The following is a 19,524-nucleotide window of genomic DNA, read 5'->3' as shown; positions in this document are numbered from 1 at the left end:
TGGATTTCATCCATTGTGGACTATGTATCTAGGCCCTACCTCAATAGTGGAGAGGTTGATTCATTCATCTCAACCAAATGAAAATGAGTACATCGAAAATGACATCATTATACCTCCAATCCCGGGAGTGGCCTAAAAGTCAACTACTCCAAACAAAATAATCACAACACTAGTACGTGCATCATGTCTTCCTAAAAGTCTTGACTATAAACATGACCTAATTATGAAAGGTGAATTGTTGTCTCAAACATTGTCACTATCAATTAATGTAGAAGGCATGTTTTTTCCTTGACCCCTAAAATCCATTCCTCAGATGCGAAAATAGACTACACCATTATTATCCTTGAAATTTTTTGGTTAAAAGGAGTATAATATCGACCCCATTTTGACAATGTTAGTTATGACCCCTTACAGAATCTTTAAGATTCATCCATATATTTTTCATTAGAATATTGTGGGAACATTCCGCTCAAATATTCCTCGTCCCGAATTGCATCGTCAAGGTTCCACTTGAAGTATCTATCTGTCGAGGGTTTTTTAGTCAAAGTTCCACGCCCCTAAGGAAATGTTCCGCTCTCAGCTTTGCTTGACTAAATGAAAGAAATTTAGGTTTAAGTACATTTTGGTGGGAATTCATAACAAAGCCTACCATCATTTTGTAGATTGGATGGTAGTCTATTATTATGTAGTTTGTTAGGCTTAAACCTTGAGTGGGTCATTTTGTATTAACAAATAAAACAATTATTTGAACCACTGATCAACTAATCATTACCGAATGAACCACCGGTTGTGTTAACTATTGGTTTCCAATTTTAAAACTCGTTTGGCCGTAAACGTTTAACAAAACCATTTGATAACATATGGACATTCCATCGATATAATAGGGACAGGTTTTTTAATTTTAGTTTTGGTAATTCACATATTTTGTTTATATATTTCATATGTCAGCGGGAGTTGTATCCCACGTCACCAACCATTAAGTGCTAAGCCCAACAACCATTGTGGTCATTGGCTATATATAACCATTGGTGACATTAAACCAAGCTGTCGGGTTGGCATAACCATTAGCATATTATTTAAACTATCCGTTCAATTTACTGTTCCATTTACCCAAAACCATAACCGAATGGTGGGCCCCAGTATTGCAGCAATAGTGTTGCAACTCCTAGGGCTCCATTCTTTAATTTTATCAACCCGGTAGTTTGTAACAAACTTGGAAGCGACAGTGTTGTATGCACAAGTACTAGCTCTTGCCGCAACTGTCACTTGATCAGCTAGCACAAGTCCGCTAGGAGCTTAAGCCAACTTCTATGAGCTTTTAGAAGAAGCTTTTTAACTGATGGAAGAATGATAACTCAAAGGAGGCTAATCTGCTTGTAGAAAGAAACTGAACGCGGAAAGGAAATGCAAACCCTAGCAAACCCTAGTTTTACCGACTAACCCTATTGGTGCAAGAAAAATGATGAAACCTACCGAAAGGAATTCCATTGACTCTTAGAAAGATAAAATGCATGTGACTAGGCTACTTATGAAGTGAAATATAAAAAGAAACATCTTCTTGTATTTTTGAGTAAGTTGACAGAATTATTATGCATGTGCTTTAATTGTTTTTTACTATGCAGAGGTGGATTGGAGAAAGGAAATGATTGCATGGGTTCAGGAAGCTCAAAAGAGGGCCTAAGCAGTCCCTAGCACCCTTCCAGAGAGTTTCACAATGATCAGATCTCAAGAAACTGCTTTCGTGAGCTTTTACAGGAAGTCTGCAAGGGTTCTATAAGATGTTCTGAAATTTCTACAGGATGTTCCGAAAAGAGGGTTTTGGAGGGTTGCTGGAGGAAAAACGGTGGGAAGTGGACATGGAGGTTGGATAAGGATGTTAAGGGGTCTAGGACCTAGTGCATGAGGCTAAGTAGCGATTGGATTTGGTTCAAGGATGGAGGGAGCAATGATGCACAAGAATGTAGAAATTAGGGCAAAGGGAGAAAATGCAGCAAATGAGAGGAAAGAATCTAAGTTGGAGGATGAAGCAGGTTGCATGGATGGGGTAAGGGTAGGAGAGGATGTTTCACAGGCACTTTGCATGTGATTTTTCAAAACTAACCAACAAAGACTAAGAAAACCAAAGATCTAGCTGCTTTAACCTAATCTGACCTAAATAACAGCAAAGAAATTGAACAACAATTTATTTGCAACGAAATAATGTGAAATAGCTATGCAAACTAAGCAATCATGATCCTGAGCATGTAACCACAACTGGTATCAACGTCTACAAATGAGAATCTAACACTAATAGTTGCATGATGAAGCAAAGACAGTGTTTTTGGTGGCAGCAAGGAGACCTTGGTCCCAGCTCATGGTCCCACTGAGGGAGAGGTGAGATCAGAAGTGATTGATAGCCTTTTTCTGAAGATCTTCTCTGTCATTAAACTATCAAATCAATTTGAACATGAAAATCCTTTAGCCATCAAAAGCAACCTCAGTAACAAAACAAGATTTTAATTTAAATAATAGATTTTATTCTAGGAATGCAGCAAAGTCACATTAAAGTACACAAAATAGGTACTGGGAACTTGGGTTGGGCCCAACCCCAAGAGCTACAGCCTCCTAAGAGAGACTAGAGCTGGTGAAAATCTAGATTCATCTTTATTGATCAAAAGAATAGTTACATTCCAAAACGGTCCACAAGGAAAAGCTCAAAAATGTGCTGAAATGCAGAGCTAACCTACTGCCTAAAAAATGACTAAAATCAAACTACCAACTAGCTAACTTCTACCTACAAAGTGACTAACTAAAATGAGGCCCTAAGCCTTCTTATTTATACCAATTGAGGACCCCAAAGCCCTCCTAAACTTTAGGAACTCGGCTGCCAAAACTTGTAGTTAACAACACCTTTACTAGCCCTTGCTCGGCTGCCCTTGTGATAATTGATGTGGTGGCCCTTGAACTCCAAGCTGATGGTGGAGAATTTGAGGTAAGGGCCCATAAATGAAGGGGAAACCTTCCTGCAAATCCTCTCCCTTGTTCTTCCATGAATTTGGCTGCCAAGTGCTCATTAAAACCTTTGATTTTGTCTCAAAATTGAGAAAAACACTGCACAAAGCATCCATTAGATTTGTTTGCATAATGACTAACCCAATTCACTCTATTAGCATAAATATAATCAAAAACATGTAATACACTAATGATAATGGTGGATTAAGTCACATTAGGAGGTTGAATGAGCCCATATAATTACCCATTTTTGGGGGTCATCATCACCCCCCTACTGAAAGTGTTGCTCATCCTCTGAGCAACTAATCTATCTCTTCATCTTTGATGGCCCTAGTGTCATCCCTGTCATGCCAAGCTTTTGAAGTGATGTCCTCTTCTCGGTCATGAAGCTATGCTTTTCTCTCTACTTCTTCCCACTGCCTATGATCCTTTTCTTGTAGCAGTTTCGTTAGTGCCTCAACCTTAGCCGACAGCTTGTCCTCTCTTAGTTGTTCATCAGATGTTTCCTTGTCTTTCCTTCTTCTTGTGATTGTTTGGCCACATTTTCCTCCAATTTATCGGTCTCTCTTAGCTTAGACCGAGTTTCCTGTAGATAATTTTCAGCTTCATGTAGAACTGTCTCAACTTCCTGTAGAGCTGTCTTTGAGTCCATCATCTGAATTCTCTTTCTCCAAGTGAAGGTTTGTGGCTTCCTCATTCATAGGTGATGGATATCTTTGAAGGAGACTCCTCCTTTTGTTTAGATGTTGTGTCCTTAATGACAATTTTCTCCTTTGACTATGGCTGGGGTCTACCTACTTTGATTTGTGTCCTCCTCCTCGCTTTAAAGTACATGGAGGTTGCCTCTTTCTCTTCCTTTTTGGTCTTCGAGGTGTGCTAATGGCTTCTGCCTCCCTAGCCAAAATCTCAGGTGATTTCTCCTCTTGTTGTTTTGTTTTCATGCTTCCTATAGAAAGTTTGGTGTCAACTGTTTCGGTCTGCTTGGCTGGATGTGTCTTTCCTTTTAATTTTTGTGTCGTTGCCTTGGTTGTGACAACTTTCATTTGGGCTTTCTTGGCCTTTTTCTTCCCAACCTTTTTCCTTTTTCGCCCTCTCTATTTTTGCTATTGTGTCCTTTTCTATCTCATTCTTAGCGGTAATGTCAAATTCCTCTTTTTCCTTTTGTTCTTCCTCTGTTTTTCCCTCTGCTTGAATGTCTTGTGCTCCCTCATCAATGTTCTTATGAATTTCTTCAGTTGGCATGGTGTTGAGTTTGTGTTTTAACCAAAAAAAGAAAATTGTTCACGGAAGCAGTCATTTCACTGCGACAGAGGATAGCTTAATTTTCTTCTTTTTTCTGAGACCAAATAAGGAATTCTTCATGTGCTCCTTACAAAATCAAATGGTAGTAATTCCCTTGTGTTAAAACTGCTGTCACCTAGAATTGGTCTGTTTGTTTATGAAAGAAACTTTTTACAGAGCAGAGCATAAGGACATTGATTTTTTTCAACACATTGATAGATATGTAAATTCAAGTTTTTCCACACACACAGGTTGGTCTCTACTGCTGCATGTCTTTCCTTGCAAGGGGATTTTTTTTTTTTTTTTTTAAACTGATGAGGAGATTTCAGATGCAGAAGAAAAAAAACTGGGTAAACTTAGTGAATCATGCAGGCTGACTTCCACTGTTCTCAATGCACAGGCAGACTTTCTACTCTCATTTTTCAATTTAATTCCATGTTAAATTCACCATTTTTCACCGACAAATAATGCACAAAGAAGTTTCCCCGATCCTACCTCGTTTTGAGCTTGAAATTCACTGAAAATCCCAAGTTTTCTTTCTGCACGACTATTTTCTACATTTCCTGTAGAAGCCTTCCTGTAGAATGAAACTGCGCTTCCTATAGAGCTTGATAGGTGGGAGATTTAAAAAGAAATGACAGAAATCTCAAGAAATCAGGCAGGAATCTTACAGAGTACCACTGGTTAACTGATCTGGAAGTGGTGGATGTGTGCTTCCGTTGTGACCGCAGTTGAACAAAGAGTGGTGAGAATTTCAGCCGAACATCATTTAATTTCAGCATGATTCATGGTGAGGGAGTGAGTTGGCCAGGTGTACCTGGCCACATGCATACTGTAGTGATATTATGAACTATATGTTCTCTTCTTGTTAATCACTTGACATAAGTTGCACTGGAGTTCAAACGGCCAACGCTGCCTATTTTTTTAATTTCACGTGAGTGGTCTATACACGTATGTTGCATGATTTCTGGTTGAGCGCTAGAGAACTGGACAAAGCACTGTCGGCTTAATCCCACCATTTCATTTGTTTATGCACTTTTGAATCATATTGACGCAAATAGAGGAACTTGTCTAGACACATACTTGAAAGTCGACATGCTGCTGGGTCCTTTTTTGTTGTTGCATGCTCACATTCCCTTGCTGCATGCCTGGATCCTTTATGCTATAAGATTTTTGGTCTCTGATGTGTGGTTATTTTTCTTGTGTAGGTATCCTCTCGCTGGATCCACGTTGTAGGAGCTGGCTTCAACGTTCAGATTTGCACCCCCATGCTGTTGACGCTGAATTTTCACAGGACGACAACTTGTTTTCTCCATAGCTCCCAAATGATAGACTGGATCGATCTGAAAATTTCTGAGCATGTTCCTGTCATCATTATACATCTCCCATAGCAAACTTGCGATCAATGGATGCACATATTTCTAGAAAAACTGAAAATGGATTAAGATTATAGAGGTCAATTTCTCAGAAATCGTGTATTGGAATCAGCTGAAACTACTTGGGTAGGTTACTATCAACGCTATGCATCACCCCATGAAACAGGTTTTGAAACAAATGCAGAGATATGGAGAAAATGTAAAAATGACTGAAGGTGATGGAGGGTGATTTCTTAGAAACCGTGCACCAGAATTGGATGAAATTGCTCAGGCATGTTGCCATCATCCCTATATGACTCCCCATAAGATGGTTCTGTAAATGGATGCACAGCTTTCACGTGAGGGAAAAAACAAATTTCAGCACTATGTTTTTTTGCTTCCAAGAATTCTATAGTTTTTTTTGCATGGTAAGAAAAATGGGCTTGGTATATAATGCAGACTTGGAATTCATTGATGCAGAGTCTAGATGGAGCTTGGATAGGTAGGGTGTGCGAGACTTTGTTGCTTGACTTGTCATTAAAAATTTTGGCTGTCAATCTGAGGAAAACAGGGTTTCTTGGATGACTATATAGGAACACATAACCAGGTGGGTGACGAAGGTGTAAAGAGAGGGAACAGGGTGCCATATGGTGATGGGTGGAAATAGGGGTGGCTGTAGGCCTAACAAACATATTCCAACATTCAGATTCCCCTCCAAAATCGATTTTGGCTCGCCCAATGATTCTACACGATGTTTCCTGTAGAAATATAGAACTCCCTGTAGAAAGCCCATAACTTCCTGTAGAAAGCCCAGAACTTCCTGTAGAGGGTGGAATCTCGACTTGAATGTGATCAAATCCTAGGAAAGGTGAGTGGTCATGGAGGGAGTGTCTGTAGGGATGTCCTGTAGCCTGGTACACACCCCTATCCTTGTTTTGAGTGGGTCATTTTGTATTAACAAATAAAACATTTATTTGAACCACTGATCAACTAATCATTACCGAATGAGCCATCAGTTGTGTTAAATATTGGTTTCCAATTTTAAAACAGGTTTGGTAGTAAGCATTTAATAAAACCATTTGATAACATATGGACATTCCATCGATATAATAGGGACATGTTTTTTAATTTTAGTTTTGGTAATTCACAGATTTTGTTTATATACTTCATATGTTAGTGGGAGTTGTGTCCCATGTCACCAATCATTAAGTGTTAAGCCCAACCACCATTGTGATGATTGGTTATATATACCATTGGTGACATTAAACCAAGCTGTCGGGTTGGCATAACCATTAGCATATTATTTAAACTATTCGTTCAATTTACTATTTCGTTTACCCAAAACCATCACCGAATGGTGGGCCCTAGTATTGCATCAATAATTATGCAACTCCTAAGCTTCCCTTCTTTAATTTTATCAATCTGGTAGTTCGTAACAAACTTGGAAGCGACGATGCTGTATGCACAAGTACTAGCTCTTGTCACGGCTGTCAATTGATCAGCTAGCACAATTCTGCTAGGAGATTAAGCCAACTTCTATGAGCTCTTAGAAGAAGCTTTTTAATTGATGGATGAAAGCTCACTCAAAGGAGGCTAATATACTTGCAGAAAGAAACTGAAAGCGGAAAGGAAATGCAAATCCTAGAAAACCCTAGTTTTATCGACTAGCCCTACTGATGCAAGAAAAATGATGAAAGCTACCGAAAGGAATGCCATTGACTCTTAGAAAGGTAAAATGCATGTGACTAGGCTACTTCTGAAGTGAACTCTGAAAAGAAACATCTTTTTGTATTTTTGAGTAAGTTGGCATAATTATTGTGCATGTGCTTTAACTGTTTTTTACTGTGCAGAGGTGGATTGGCAAAAGGAAATGAATTTAGGGGGTCGGGAAGGTTAGAAGAGGGCCTAATGGGTACCTAGGACCCTTCCAAAGAGTTTCACAATGATCAGATCTCAAGAAACTGCTTTCGTGAGCTTCTACAGGAAGTCTGCATGGGTTTTAAGGATGTTCTGAAATTTCTACAGGATGTTCCGAAAAGAGGATTTTGGAGGGTTGATGGAGGAAAAACGGTGGGAAAGTGGACATGGAGGTTGGATAATGATGTTAAGGGGTCTAGGACCTGGAACATAGGGCTAAGGATCGATTGGATTTGGTTCAAGGATGGAGGGATCAATGATGCACAAGAATGTAGAAATTAGGGCAAAGGGAGAAAACGTAGCAAATGAGAGGCAAGAATCTAAGTTGGAGGACGAAGTAAGTGGAATGGATGGGGTAAGGGTAGGAGAGGAGGTTTCACAGGTGCTCTGCACGTGATTTTTCAAAACTAACCAACAAAGACTAATAAAACTAAAGATCTAGTTGCTTTAACCTAATCTGACCTAAATAACTACAAAGAAAATGAACAACAGTTTATTTGCAACAAAATAATGTGAAATAGGTATGCAAACTAAGTAATCATGAACATGAGAATGTAACCACAACTAGTATCAACGTCTGCAAATGAGAATCTAACACTAATAGTTGCATGATGAAGCAAAGATAGTGTTTTTGGTGGCAGCAAGGACATCTTGGTCCCAGCTCATGGTCCCACTGAGGGAGAGGTGAGATCAGAGGTGCTTGATAGCTTTTTTCTAAAGATCTTCTCTGTTATTAACCTATCAAATAAATCTGAACATGAAAAGCCTTTAACCATCAAAAGAAACCTAAGTAACAGAACAAGATTTTAATTTAAATAACAGATTTTATTCTAAGAATGCAGCAAAGACACATCAAAGTACACAAAGGAGGTACCGGGCACTTGGGTTGGGCCTAACCCCAAGAGCTACAACCTCCTAAGAGAGATTAGAGCTGGTGAAAATCTATATTCATCTTTATTGATCAAAAGAATACTTACATTCCAAAACTATCCACAAGGAAAAGCTCAAAAATGTGCTAAAATGCAGAGCTAACCTACTGCCTAAAAAAACGACTAAAAAAGTGACTAAAATCGAACTGCTAACTAGCTAAATTCTACCTACAAAGTGAATAACTGAAATGAGGCCCTAAGCCTTCTTATTTATACCAATTTAGGACCCCAACAACCCTCCTAAACTTTAGGAACTCGGCTGCCAAAACTTGTAGTTAACAACACCTTTACTAACCCTTGCTCGGCTGCCCTTGTGATAATTGATGTGGTCGCCCTTGAACTATGAGCTGATGGTGGAGAATTTGAGGTAAGGGCCCATAAATGAAGGGGACACCTTCCTACAAATCCTCTCCCTTGTTCTTCCATGAATTTGGCTACCAAGTGCTCATTAAAACCTTCGATTTTGTCTCAAAATTGAGCAAAAAACTGCCCAAAGCACCCATTAGACTTGTTGGCATAATAACTAACCCAATTCACTCTATTAGCATAAATATAATAAAAAACGTGCAATAAACTAATGAGAATGGTGGATTAAGTCGAATTAGGAGGCTGAATGAGCCCATATAATTATCCATTTTTGGGGCTCATCACTGAATATAACAAACTGTCTGCCAAATTGTGGTTGAGCAAGGTACAATTTTTCCACCAAGTGGGTACCATGTGGCACCATCTAATTAGGCTATGTGGCCCCATATTATTGGGCCACATATCTGCCTCTAAAATTAGCAGAGTGCCACTATATTTAGCGGATTTTATAATTATAGTAGTATTCTACTTTTAACTACAGGTCTAGCTAATTTTAGCTGAAGCCCAACGAATTTAGCTGGATTGCCAAGTTTATTACTCCTCCAATTTTGACAAGAAAAATTACTAGGCATAACTTGTGCATACAAAGTCCAATTGAAGCTATCATCTGTGTTGATTAAAAACTTGTGTCAAGCTATTCAATTTCGTCCTAGTTTCCTTATGATCCAAAGACTTTGATTTTTGGGCCATTAGGGACCCACCTAGTCAATTATTCTTTAACAACTACTTCATTGTGTTCATAGGTGTCATATTTCTATGTTAAGGTTCCTATAGACATGACAAAAAAAATTCACAGGGTTTTTGGTTTGACTCTAGCCATTCCATGACGTTATTATGCCAATTTTCTGCATAGTAAGATTATCAAACCCTAACCCTGATGTTATTGTTTATAAAGGGTTTTTATTTAAATCCTTGTATGGCTTGTTAATGAAGATAAATTACTCTTTCTCCTGAAAAGAACTTCGCAACTCTTTTAGAAAACTAGAACAATGTTTGACTTTGCTAATTTAATCATAGGTGTGCTTTAGTAGAAAATTTTCTTTATAAATAAAAATTATTGGAAGGTTTCGAGAAATCTTTTCCTTCGTTTGGTTTTTTGCTACAATGGCTACAAGTTCCTATTTAACAATTTAATTTTGTGAAGTCTTTGATCACGTGATGACCCTCTGGCTTACTACTTTTCATATGTATCATATATTAGTGTTTTAATTTGTAGCTAGGGCATATTTTGGCTATAGACTACTTCCTCTATGTTTAGTATAGTTGTAAACATTCTCAAGGGCATGACCTGCTTTTGATATACTATTTGTTGCACCCCTCTCAAGATTTATTTTTTTAGCATATAAAGGTTCTCCCTCCCTACGAGGGTTGTTAATATTGTAGTGTCATTTACTTACATTGATGTCCAAAGGAGACCTTTATAGTTTTATCATCTGTTTTCCAAAATAATATTTATAAACTACTCTGTAATTACAATTGTGAATGTTATCATAATATGGCTAGGGTTCAGGCCTGTAGGAATAATTTTAAAATAGTTCTTTGCTTCTCTCTTAATGTGTAACATAATATTTATTCTTTCCAAAAGTTTCTAGATGTATCAATTCTTTAATTTCTAGGCATGCAATTATTAAATTTACTTTAATGAAATATATACTAATTTGGAAACCTAGCCGACCCCTATAATTGGGGATCGCTTCCGGTATTATGAGCCCTAACTCTTCTTTGATTAGGATTGTTTGCGTTTGGGCTTATAACAAAACCGCTTTTTTCTAATTCATGCAAAACTAACCTGAAAAAAACCAAAATCTCGCATTGGGTTTTATGCCTGTGTGTAAATACCTATACTTATGACCTAATACTATCCTTGTTCAGGAAACTTCATAATCAATAATTTTACCCTATATTTATCTTTTTACATTATTTCCACTCAAATAATTCCAAGAGAAATTTCTAGGTAATTTCTTACTACTTCCAGTGTCCAAAAGGGACTTTTCCCTAGCACTTGGTCTCTCTTTCTGTACCTGTAACAAGCATAGATAACCAAAAACTAATATTCATATCCTTTTACATATATATTCATGCCATTTGTTTAGAACAATAAAACTTTCGTTTGAGATTCTATGATTTTCCAGAATCCCTATCCTTCACAATAACCATTTATTCTATCTTTTACTAAATAGTCTCAAAATGTAATTTTTTGTTAGTCACAACTTAAACCTTTCATATACTTGTTTATGTTCTTCCATGGAATATGTTAAGGCTTCCATGTTCCTATTGAGACTTGATTTCTCTTAACTTGATAATTACTTGTGAATTTTACCTACTTTATTATTACTTATTATACATACTCTTCATTAAGCAATTATACAAATGTTCAAAAGATAAATATCACAAAGAGACAACAGATGCCAGAAATTAGGCTCCAAGCTAGGGAAAAACCCCATAATGAGAAAAAACAAAACAATCCTTCTCTTATAGAATCATATCAAAATGATATATCCCTTACCAATGCAAAGACAAAAATCACACCAAAAACACCAATTCCAACCCTCCTCCAAGTCATATCCAAAGTCAAAGTCAACATAGGTCAAACTAGTCATCTTCCTGAAATTTTATCCCCTAAATTTTCAGGCATGTAGTAGCACATAATAGTTTGGCATGTTCAAAAAATTTATCCTCCACATGTAAAATATTCTCTCCCCTTTAACTCTACTTCCTTTCTCCTTTTTTGCTTTAGAAAAATGCTTCTTGTTGTTAGCTTTGATGATCTCCCAAAAGAGTCAAACGATGTTGTATATAGAGTTTTCTACGAGGGTCTAATAGGTAGCTCTTGTAGGAATGGGAAAAATTATTCAAAGGAGGGCCAACATTCTCATTTGGTGGACTTTGAATCAAACAAAAAATAAAATTCCTTTTTCTTTCGAATATCCAAATGGGACATGACTCAAACTGTACATTTTTCTTTGACTCATAATAAATTCATTTTGAATCTTTTTGACTCTATAAGCATGAAGAACATGCTTTGATCAAAAATAAATATAATAATGAATATAATAAATACATTAATTATTCTTTTACATTACATTGTGAAGAATGAAACTAGTTACAATTTCAACAATCCCTCTTAACTAGTGAGGTATTCATAATGGCTCAAAATGATATTCTGATGTTGAAATATTCATATAAGAAAGGATTTGAATTGATAAGCATTAATGATGGCTTACATCATCATAACCATCATTTTCCAGATAACAACCCCTTGACAAGTATGCTCTATCTCTCCACTAGATTAGGGCACAATTTTGGGAGGCATAAATTTATACACCTCCACCTCTAAACGAAAATACCCCACTTATGTCTTCCCAATGTATGATCTCACATGACCTTCCTGATCTAAGTAAATGTTTCTCTTGTAGACCATTATTTACCAAGTCCATGTATCTAACTTAGGATGTTAATTCTGGTCATCTACAGTACACAACTCACGAATATACATCACTGATGCTTATGCAATCCACCATTTTCCCTACCAGTGTCCATGCACTAGGCTTATGACTGCTAGCCCTAGCCATAGTAAGTGCCACATGGAGAACAAGATTTCCACCCTCACTACCTCCCAACTAGGGAGGAGATCCTCACTCCCTCCTAAACTAGGAGGAGATAACTAGAAACCAAAGCTTATGTCGAAAGTAGAAATACATCCCTGAAATCTATTACCTTCTCATCTATTGAGATCCTTGTTGCAACTTCTCGACTCCTATATACATCATATTCTTGAACCATAAAGAACATCATCCTTCTTGTTTCTTTAACAATATTCATGCAAAATTGATCAATCAAACCCAACATGTCATCAAGTAGTTCATCAAACACCTTATGGAGCCAAACTTCTTTATAGTTGATTGTACAAGCCTCCACATATTCTTCCTTAACATTGTAATAAAATTTTGCTTCCTATTTTTCCAAGAAATCATACTAATTCTAAACCATCTTTATTATCTTTATTCATCATTAGCGATGCCAACTGAATTAATGTTTCCTTGAATAAATAAATAAATTTCCAATCAAATCTCATCTCAATTATTTGAGTATAAATCAAATCTCAATTATTTAAGTATAATTTTTTATATAATATAATTATAACTTTGATATAATATAATATTAATTTCATTTCAAAATTATCATGAAAATACATAATAAATTGGTTCTTTATAGTGTTTCTTCTTTTTATCTATAAAATAAGAAATGTGCTTAATTTTAGAAACTCATAACTCTAATGCTTAAAACTTTAATCATACGTTTCACATATTTATGTTGAGTTTACTCATCATTGATAGATTTATTGTTGAAAGTTGTAAATATGCAATTGATTTTTATTAACAATTTATTATTTTAATAGTTTATTTTACAAATTATATAGAATTTAATATATATTTTAAGTGTAATACACATTTTTAACATTGACTATTTAATTAGTATACTATATAAATTAAATGGTTGTAATACTTATAAGTGTTGATTTACAATAATCCATAAAAAGTATAAATATAATTGTAATATTTTCCCGTTTTATGTAGAAAAATAAGTAATTTGCATAGAAATTAACACAGTGATTTTTTTTTAAACTAAAACTTTGCATTACCTCCCATTAAATTTCATTATAACATGTTTATACAAGTACGCTTGGTATCTTGTTTAAATTGGAATTATGCTGAAATTATGAGTTAACAAGACTTGGATTATTCTTTTCCTTAAATTATTGTTTATATATATATATATATATATACACTTTTAAATAAATATAAACTTCATATCAATCATGTAGAGCTTACTTCTTGACTTCCATGTCAATATTCACCAATTACATTATTAGAATGGCATGGGAGTATTAAATTTTGCATATGATTCCATATTTGATCCATATTTGATATGTATACTATAAAATTAAACCTACTACTTTCACCACTCACAATAGCTGCCACATAAGAGAGCTTTATCGTCCTCGAAAATTTTTTCATAAGAATATTATCAGAATATTGCTCCTCTGAAACCACATTGTCAAGGTTCCATTGGTTAGTGTTCCTTGCCCCTGTGATAGTGTTCTACTCTCGACTCTTCTTGACCGAATGGGAGAAATTTGGCTTTAGGTACAATTTCGTGGGTATTAATAATAGAGCACGCCACCCTTGGGTCATTGGCCTTTGATTAAACCCTGAGTGGTCCATTTTGTATTAACAAACAAAACTTTTATTTGAAATGTCAATCAACTAACCGTTACTGCCCATAACCATCGCCGGTGTTAGCCGCTAGTTGCTAATTTCAAAACTCGTGTGACCGCAAAGGTTTAATAAAACCATTTGGTAGCACGATACATTCAACACTTTTTTTAATAGTTTTTGCATTCTCTTAGTTCCGTTTATAAGTTTTATATGCTGGTGTGAACTATATCCTAGTCTGCCAAATGCTAAGTGTTAAACCCAGATGTCATTGAAACTATTAGCTATATACAACCATTGGTGATATTAACTGAAGACACTTGGATGTCATAACCATTAGAATATTATTTAAACAACAGACTCAATTAACCATTTCGCCCACCCAAAACTATTGCCGAATGTGCCACATGGCACCATCCAACTTGGCCACGAGGCCTCTCATTATTGGGCTACATATCTACCTCTAAACTTAGTGTACTGCCACAATTTTTAGTGGTCCTATCAATTTTAGTGATCCACTACTTTTAACTAGAGGTCTTACTAAGTTTAATAGAGGTCTGCCAAATTTAGTTGGACTTCCAACTTTGGCATTGCTCCAAATTTCCCTAGCTACCTGCTAAATTTAGCCCTTGGTCCAATTTTAACCAAAAGATTGACTGGGCATAACTTATGCATACGAAGTTGGAATGGAGCACCTTCTACACCACTGGAAAGTGTTTGATGAACTCTTCGATCAGGTTCTAGTTTCATCGCAATCCAAGGACTTTTATTTTTGGGATATTAGGAATCCACATGGATCATTCCTCCCCACCGAAGGGTTTTTGTTCCTCTAAACTTATAAACAATAATGCAATCTTGATGTGTGTAACAAATTTATTTGACAAACCACCTTTCCTCTCCCTCACCTTTGTACTTCAGAACTAGGAATGATGAAGCTGCCACCTGCATCAATATGCAAATCGGTAACTTCCAATACATGTCAACCTTGGAAGATTCCAAAATAGACCTACCTTCCAAGAGTTTATAACAAACTCATGGTAAATTTTACAATAAAATCCATACTCTATGCTATCCAACTAAAGGCCAAAACATCACTATTTTGCATTAAAAAGTTATTTATACACTTCATCATTTTTACAACCATTTTCACAACATGTGATTTACAATGGTTTCCATGCTAAACTATTTAAAAAAACTACCAATCTCTTACTTAACCACGCTAATGGGATTTCTTCTTGTAGTTGTCTTCCTTGTTGAACTGCTTCATCAAGTGATTCCTTCATTGATGATTTTACATGTTTTTGGTCCTTCTTTAGGTGTAGCTCTGGATGGAGCTTCCGAAATTTGGCTCTTTTATACCCACCATTGTTGCAATGGTGGCAATGGGTCTTCCTCCTCCAAACTTTGTTGACCTTCCTTCTCCTATGATGTGGAGAGGGATCCTTATGTTGTGTCTCCTTCCTCATTGATATAACTATCCCTGAATGACTCTCTCTGATGCAAGTATAGCGAGGAGATCTTCACTTATCTCATCCTTTAAAATTATCACCCCACTTTGGAGATTACCTATAATCATGATCACAGGAATGGCGTGTTATAGGCTCAACCTTCATTGATTCATACTCCCTTGCTATTATAGCTATGTAGTGTCTTTCAGATGCACCAATATCATCATCATAATGAGAACACAAACTTGAAGTATCACTAACATTGTTTACATAAGTTTCTGATTCTAGAGTGGTTGAGGATGGCATCGCTAGACTTTCATTACACTACAACTTTACCAAGGCCTCTTTTGTGGCTTGTAATAGTTCCTCAATTTAACATTATTTTCTTGAATTCTTTACTGATGTTGATTTTAATGATGAGAATAATATGAAGAAGAAGAACATTCAATTTAATATGGAGATGGATGTTCAAGAGGGTCTCCTCAAAATCATTGGTTCACTGAAGCCTCATCCTATGCTTTGTATTTATTCTACTTTCGCTTCTCTTCTATTCTCTTCTCATAATCCACCAACAATTATCTACCATGTTTTCCATCTTGTGGGAATCTTGATTGAAAGCTTTTTAATTCTACATTTGCTTCTTTGTGTTGCACGTCCAATCTCTAATTATTATTCACATAAGTAAGAAGATCGCTCTAATAGAAAACTTGATGAAGTATGCCTCTGATACTAGCATTATCCAAGATATTTAATTCATGTGATGTTAGCAAAATTGCATGAAAGAGAATGTAAAAACCATGTGTCAACATACTTAAAGAAGAAACAATAGAAAGGATACCATAAAGACAATGCACACAATGTTTGATAATGGATTTCATCCAATGTCGACTACATCTCTAGGCCCTACTTCAATAGTGGGTAGGTTGCTTCATTCATGTCAACCAAATGAAAAGGACTACATGGACAAAAACATCATTATAGCTCCAATCTCGGGAGTGGCCTGAAATTCAACTTCTCCAAACACAATAATCACAACACTAGTAGGTCCATCTTGTCTTCCTAAGAGACTTGACTGTAAACATGACCTACTTATGAAAGGTTCATTGTTGTCTCAAACATTATCACTACCAATTAATGTAGAAGGAAAGCTTTTGACATGACCCCTAAAATCCATTGCTCAAATGCAAAAATAGACTACACCATTATGATCCTTGATTTTTTTTTTGTTAAAAGGAGTATAATATCGAGCCCATTTTGACACTATCAATTATTGCCCCTTACTGAACCTTTAAGATTCCTCCATAGATATATCATAAGAAAATTATGGGAATATTCCGCTCAAATATTCCTCGTTTGGAACTACACCATCAAGGTTCCACTTCAAGGTTTTTTCTGTTAGGGTTTTGTTAGTTAGGGTTTCATGCCCTAAGGAAATTTTCCTCTCTCAGCTTCGCTTGACCAAATGAAAGAAATTTGGGTTAAGTACATTTTGGTGGGAATCAATAAAAAAGCGCACCATTGTTCATGGATTGGATGGTAGTTTTTTATTAGGTATTTGTTAAGCCTAGATGGCTGTGGGATTAAACCTTGAATGGGCCATTTTGTATTAACAAATAAAACATTTATTTGAACCACTGATTAACCAATCATTACTGCCTAAACTGCTCATTGTTTTAACTATTGGTTGCCTATTTTAAAACTCGTGTGGCTGTAAAAATTTAACAAAACCATTTTATAACATATGACCATTCTGTCGATACAATAGGGACATGTTTCTTATTTTTAGTTTTGGTAGTTCATTGATTTTGTTTATATATTTTATATGTCGGTGGGAACTATATCCTTCATCACCAATCATTAAGTGCTAAGCCCAACCACCATTGGAATCATTGGATATATATAACCATTGGTGACATTAACCCAAGCCGTAAAGCTATCATAACCATTAACATATTATTTAAACTATGAGTTTAATTGACCGTTTCATTTACCCAAAACCATTACCGAATATAACAAACTGTCCACCAAATTTTGGTCAGAAAAGGGACAATTTTTCCACCAACTGGGTACCACCTGGCACCATTCGATTAGGCTATGTGGCCCTACATTATTGGCACACATATTTTCCTCTAAAATTAACAAAGTGCCACTATATTTAGTGGCTTTTATAATTAAAGTGCTATTCTACCTTTAGGTAGAGGTCTAGATAATATTAGTTGATGTCCATCGAATTTAGTCAGACTGCCAACTTTAACGCTCCTCCAGGTTTGACCAAAAATTTTTCTAGGCATAAATTTTGCATACAAAGTCCAGTTGAGGTTGTCATCTGTGTTGATGGAAAACCTGTGACAAGCTATTCAATTTTATCCTAGTTTCACTATGATCCAAGGACTTTGATTTTTGGGCCATCAGTGACCCACCTAATCAATTATTCATTAACAAATACTTCATTGTGTTCATATGTGTTATATTTCTATGTTAAGGTTCCTCTGGAAATGACAAAAGAATCTCACAGGGTTTTCGGTTTGACTCTAGCCATTCCATGAGGTTATTATGGCAAGTTTCTTCATAGTAGGATTATCAAACCCTAACCCTGCTATTATTGTTTCTAAAGGGTTTTTATCTAATTCCTTGTATGGTTTGTTAATGAAGATAAATTACTCTTTCTCCTAGAAAGAAGATGGTGACTCTTCTCTGCATCCACAAGCATAATAACTTGAGCCCTAGGTTCTTAAATTTTCTTTCCCTTTAACGAACTCTTTTAGAAAATTGGAACAATGTTTGACTCTGCTAATCTAATCACAAGTGTGCTTTAGTAGAAACAAGTATTTTATTTATAAATTAAAATTATTGGAAGGTTTTGAGAAATATTTTCCTTTGTTTTGTTTTTTCCTACAATGGCTACAATTTCTAATTTAACATTTTAATTTTGCGAGGTCTCTGATCACGTGATGACCCTCTCGCTTACTACTTTTCATCTGTATCATATATTAGAGTTTTAATTTGTAGCTAGGGCATATTTTGGCTATACTACTTTCTCTATGTTCAGTAAAGTTGTAAACATTCTCAAGGGCATGACCTATTTTTGATATACTATTTGTTTCAACCCTCTTAGGCTTTATTTTTGAGCATATAAACCTTCTCCCTCCTTATGAGGGTTGTTGATATTGGAGTGTCATTTACTTACATTGATGTCAAAGGGAGACCCTTATAGTTTTATAATTTTTTTTCCAAAATAATCCTTATAATTTACTCTATAATTACAATTGTGAATGTTATCATAATATGGCTACATTGAAAAACTATTTATTCTAGTTATAGGAAATAGGGTTAAGGCATGTAGGAATAATTTATGAAAACTTATTCTATATTGATTAGTTGTAAAATAGTATATTCTCTCTCTCTCTCTCTCTCTCTCTCTCTCTCTCTCTCTCTCTCTCTATCTCTCTTCATGTTACCAGTTTATAGTAAAGTTTTCCAGAAAGACAATAACTCAATTTAGTTCATTATCTTTACTCAGTTCTCGTCTCTACCATTTATTTGATAACATGTTTAGTATAAATATCCAACAAGAATTTTACTCTTACTAGATATATAGTTCTTTGGTTCTCTCTTAATGTATAAAATAATATTTTTTCTTTCTAAAAGTTCCTAGATGTATGAATTCACTTATTTCTAGGCATGAAATTATTAAATTTACTTTCATGAAATATACACTAATTAGGAAACCTATCCGAACCCTATAATTGGGGATCGCTTCTAGTAATATGATCCCTAACTCTTTTTCGTTTATGACTATTTATGTTTGGGCTGATAACAAAACCACTTTTTTCTATAGTCGTGCAAAACTAACGTGAACATAATCACAATCTCTCACCTTAATATTAAATATAGACATATATTTGCAATTTCTTCTATTTCACTTTTTCTAAAGCACATATTTTGATGTTGGAAAGCCTTTAATTGGGTTTTATGTATGTGTGTAAATAACTATACTTACGACTTGATACTATCCTTGTTC

This window comes from Pinus tabuliformis, chromosome 6, assembly GCF_031772625.1.
Source record: "Pinus tabuliformis cultivar Carrire ecotype Pingquan chromosome 6, CPIR1, whole genome shotgun sequence".
Classification (NCBI taxonomy): Eukaryota; Viridiplantae; Streptophyta; class Pinopsida; order Pinales; family Pinaceae; genus Pinus; species Pinus tabuliformis.
The sequence above is the reverse complement of the archived record's forward strand: the minus strand, read 5'-3'. Positions refer to the sequence as shown.